The sequence below is a fragment of the Megascapheus bottae genome, chromosome 19, assembly GCF_031878675.1.
Source record: "Megascapheus bottae isolate mThoBot1 chromosome 19, mThoBot2.hap1, whole genome shotgun sequence".
NCBI classification, from domain to species: Eukaryota; Metazoa; Chordata; class Mammalia; order Rodentia; family Geomyidae; genus Megascapheus; species Megascapheus bottae.
This window is the reverse complement of record NC_143527.1, coordinates 12848906-12854535: the sequence shown is the minus strand read 5'-3', so window position 1 is coordinate 12854535 and position 5630 is coordinate 12848906.

Below are 5630 nucleotides of genomic sequence, written 5' to 3'. Positions count from 1 at the left end.
TTTTGTATATTTTCTGGGTCTTTGTTGAATTTTTATATACACATATATTTGCGTGTATACACACACACACACACACACACACACACACACACACAAATACACACAAGCACATACACCTGAGCCTATCCCTGAGCTCTTTCTCTCAAGGCTAGCATTCTACCTACCACTTTGAGCCATAGCTCCACTTTAGACTTTTTGGTACTTGCTTGGAGATCAGACTCTCGCGCCTTTCCTAGATGAGCTGGCTTTGAATCTCAATCCTCAGACCTCAGCTTCCTGAGTAGCTAGGACTGTAGCTATGAACACAGGCTCCTAACAAAATATATTTTTAACATTTATTAATAATAAATGGATATGCATCTACAAATATTTAAATTCAACAAAACATCAAATGGAGATTTTATATTTGTATATATGTATATTTGTATATAAAGCAAGTGGGTAAGCCAGGCGCCAATGGCTCACACCTGTAATCTTAACTACTCAGAAGGCTGACATCTAAGGATTGCAGTTCTAAGTCAGCTCAGATAGAAAAGATCCCATGAGATAATTATCTCCAATTAACCACTGAAAAACTGGAAGTAGCTCTGTGGCTCAAGTGGTAGAGGCTCAGGGACAGCACCTAGACCCAGAGTTCGAGCCTCCCAGCTGACAAGAAAGAAAGAAAGAGAGAGAGAGGAAGGAAGAAAGAAAGAGAGAGGAAGAAATGAAAGAAAGAAAAAGAAGGAAGGAAGGAAGGAAGGAAGGAAGGAAGGAAGGAAGGAAGGAAGGAAGGAGGGAGGGAGGGAGGGAGGGAGGGAGGGAGGGAGGGAGGGAGGGAGGGAGGGAAGGAAGGAAAGAAAGAAAGAAAGAAAGAAAGAAAGAAAGAAAGAAAGAGAAAGAAAGAAAGAAAGGAAGGAAGGAAGGAAGGAAGGAAGGAAGGAAGGAAGGAAGAGAGAAAGGATAATATAATTAGATATGTGTACATCTTAGAAAGCAGCCAGGCCAGGTTGCAATCTCACCTATTCAGGAGTTGAACACACACACACACACACACACACACACACACACACACACACACACACACACAGAAACAGAAACTTATATGGAAACTGAATATGGGGTTTTAGTCCTGAAATTCTAGCTACTTGGGAGGCAAAGATCAAGATGATCTGTTTGAGACCAGCCTAAGCAAAAAGTCAGACTTCTCAGTTCAACTAATAAGCTGGGTGGTACACACCTGTCATCCAGATACAGGTAATGATTAGATTAAGATGATTGTATGTCCCAGCTACCCGAGGCAAAGTTTTCCAGACCCCATTTCAACAGAAAACATTGAGTGTGGTAGTGTGTGCCTGACAACTTAGCTTGGTGTGAAACATAAACAGGAGGATCACAGGCCAGGTCAACCCAGGCAAAACCCCAAATCTCATCTCACAAAGAACCATAGCCCTGGGTTCAAACAATAATACAAAGCATCTATGTGACCCTGCCTGGATTCTGACGGAATCATCTTTATGACATTAGCTGTAAAGAGAACCAAAACAAATAAGAAGAAATTTCAGAAAGATAGGACAAAATGTACGACTGCAAACAAATTACAGAGGGAAAAATTGATTCTAAGACTAAATTCTTTAATTACTGCTTCAGAGTAGCATTTTCTCTTATTAAATGTTGCCAACAATCTCCCAAGTCTTCCATTGTCATGTAAAACTATAAAATGTTCAAAATTCTGCTGTCAAAAAGGTGTTCGAACCATTCAAGCTTCTAACAGTTTCTTTAACCAAAAGATTGGTATTACCATGTTCTTATAATTAAGCACTAGAAAAATGGTCTCTAGTTTAATGGGCTATCTCAGACCACTTCAATGCTTCTATCACATGTAATGACTATTGCCTTAGTACTGCATTTTCTTCCTATGTCTCTATTTACTATGCTTTCAAGTCATCTCTTCTGATTGCCTGAATTTTTGTATTCTCTAACATTTGTTCCATTTCATTCTTCTCGTTCTTTTTCTCCTGAGGCTCCCATTCCTGTGATGACTTTAACTTCCATCCTCTAAATAACACACAGTTCTGTATTTCAACCATCACTAAATAATTCCTAGTTCATTACATCTAAGTCCTAAACTCTATACTGTTTTACCGTGTGCTTTGCAAATGCTACAACTGTATCTCAGGTACATTGTTCAAGACACTATATCCAAAACCATGCTCATCTTCCCTTCAGAACTTGTGGCTTCCCCAAACACACATTTCTCCATCTATGCAGAGTAGTAAAACACCTGTGAACCATCCTGTTCTCCTCCAGTAAATGAAGGATGACATTTGATCTCTTTTCCTTGACAAGAAAAGCACTTTATTCCTATTTCTGCTCGCTTGTTCATCATCATACCTCCATTTCTAAAAGAAATGCTTACATTCTACGCGCCCACCATGTACTGAGTTCTTCCTTTATTTTGCTAAGTTTTCTTTCTTACCTTACTAGACTGCAAATTCCAAGCTAATTGTTCAAACTCACCTCAAGTATCTCTTCATGAAACATGATACAAAAGCAACTTACAAGTAGTGTATTAGATATCAGATTGGGATGAATACAGGGACTACATTAACAGGAAAGGAAAGGAATAGACAAATGTTTATACATTAATTGTGGTTGGACCAGAAACTTGCAGGTAAGAATGTATCCAATGGACAAATTAAGTCAGAGGAAAATGTATCAGGAGACACTCTGGTAACTGCTAGTGCAGACTGGAGGGGCCATGAAGGCAGGGGGAGGCTGATGAAGAAATAGTTTCTGGTTATCTCTCCTTTTGGAGATTGTCAGAGGAAACCAGGTGGAAAAAACATTGCAGAGGCAGACAATCAAGAAGCTACTACTTCATGTTGCACAAGAAATGATGGCTTAGGCCGGGCATGGTGTCTCACGCCTGTAATCTCAGGAGGCTAAGATCTGAGGATCACAGTTCAAAGCCAGCCCAAAGACAGACTGGCACTAAAATCTGTGAAACTCTTATTGCCAACTAACCACTAGAAAAGTGGAAGTGGCTATGTGGCTCCAGGGATAGGGCAGTAACCTTGAGCTGAAGAGCTCAGGGACAAAACCCAGGCTCAGAAGTTGGGTGGTATCCTTGAGCTGAAGATCTCAGGGACAGCGCTCAGGCCAAATTCAAGCTCCACAACTGACAAAAAAAAAGAAAAGATAGCTAAAATGCAGTGCCAGTGAGATGAAAGAGCAGGATATGGAAGAGAAATAATTCTCCTTGGTCCAGATACAGCAAAGTAAGGTGCATTTGATCTTCATTACCAGTCTAAGAGGTAGACAGATGTTCCTATTTTCACACACGAGGAAAGCAATCTCCAAAGGTTGTTACTTGCTCAAAATGACAAGTGGAGGAACAGAGATCAAACCTCAAAGATCTTACTCTTAAGTAGCACAGTGAGCAAGTATTTCCAAGTATAAACCAATAACTCACATTTCAACCCTAATTTTGGTCTGTTTAGTTTCTCAGGATTAACTCCATAGTAAGTGAACTTCTTCCCAGAGAAAAACACTCAACCAGAGCAGAGGCAGGAGAAACCCAGCAGCCTGAAAGTTACATATCTTGACTTCAATGTTATGAGCTTTATGCAGTTTTAATAGTATATCTAAATGGTATTCTTTTTATTTTATAGCTACTTAGTTTAGCAACACATTCTTCAATTAATAATTTTACGTGAAACATGACCTTAGCTTATTTACCTGTCCATTTATTATTCCTCTGGTGTTGTTAGGCATATACTACAGCCTGAAGACAAACCAATATTAATTTTAAAGCGAGTTTAAATGACATCAGTATTCTTTCTTATGCAATATGGGCATACCTGGGAATTTTTTTTTCATTTACCTACCAAACATACCATGAGATAGTGTGCATAATAAAGCATATGTAAAAAATTAAAGCATATGTAATATGCTGGTGCTTTACCACTTGAGCTAGTTCCACACACATCCAGGTGTTTGCTGGTTATCTGTACATAAGGGTCTCAGATTTACTTGGGCTGTCTTCAAGCCTCAAGCAATATAGTCCTAGCTTAGGCCCGTAGGTTAGGTGTGAGACATTAGCAATTTTATTTACTTTTACATAGAAGGCATAAAGCTAAGTCACTAACCTCCAGCACTTTGTGCTTGCTACAGTGTAAGATTTTAAGCTGGACACAGTGGTTCATGTTTATAATCCTAGTTACCTGGGAAGGTAGATATGAGGATCATGGCTTGAGGTCTGCTTGAACAAAGTGAGAAACCTTCTCAACAAACGGAATGTTGGTAAACACCCTGTAGTATCTTCCACACAGCAGATACCAGCAGGATCGTGGTTCCAGATTAGCCTGGGGACTGGAAAACAACTAAAACAGAAACTAAGAGTGTGGCTCAAGTGGTAGAGTACTTGCCTAGCACCCTATGAGATACTGAGATCAACTTGAGCACCACAATGAGAGGGAATGAACAGGAGAGAGGGAAGAGTGGGCACGAAGGAGGGGAGGATGATATTAGGTGAGAGAAGAGGAAAGGAGAAAGGGGAGTCTGAGTGACATTGAGGAACAATGCTCATTGCTAGAGCTGTATTGCTTGAGCCACTCCTCCAGTTTAGCACTTTGCTAGTTAATTGGAGATGGAAGTCTTCCAGGCTTTCCTGCGTGATCTGGCTTCAAACCTCTATCCTTTAATCTCAGACTTCTGACTAGCTAGGGTCACAGGTGTGAGCCATCTGCACCCAACTCCAGTTTGGATTTTTAAAACCTCCCCACTCACTCAATTATAGTGTCAGGTAAAGAATGAAATGCTAAAAACAAATGCACACTAACAGCATAGGCTGCAAAACACAATATATATATGTCCTCACTGAGTCACATCAATGCTTAACAGAATGCTAAGTGGCTAACCTACAAATAACTAAGTACTGGGATAAGGAACAATTTGAGACATGGGGGCAGAGGGCCTACCACGGTGTCACAGGAGTGGTAGCTTGTGCCATTCCTCAGCTTCTAGCTGACAGGCACTGCTTTAGTTTGTTGTGGACAGAGTATTTCACTGCTGGATCTCCACTGGACAGCATCCTGATAGAAAATTAACAAGAAATGCAAATAGGATCCTATTAAGATAAAATTTAATGAGTTTTCTAGAAAGTATTACTACTGATGGCTCTTGTTAAAGTAACTAAGGTTATCTTTTTATTTTTTAAGTACTCTTCATTCAGTGTTTACAAATAGTTGTACTGATTTAGGAGAAAATGTCATTTCCACTTGGTATTCTAAATAATGTTAATTATACATGTTTTATTTGTTGTAGTAAAACTTCCCATAAGTGAAACATGGTATTGTTACCTATAAACATCAGTTTTCATTATTTACAATTCAGGTAATTGTGGAATGTCTTGTAATCAACTGAGTTATAGAAAAGACACATGAATAATATAAACCTAATGCTCAATCCTTTACAAAATACTGGGTTTGTAAATTGTCAGATATAAATAGGCAGAGTTCATCAGTATCTAAGATGAGGCACTTTATAACAATTACCCCAAAAGGTTAAGTGTACAAAAGTATTAACTAAAACCCTTGATATTAACCTTATCCTTAATTTCAGGCATAATTAATCTGACATGGTCTATA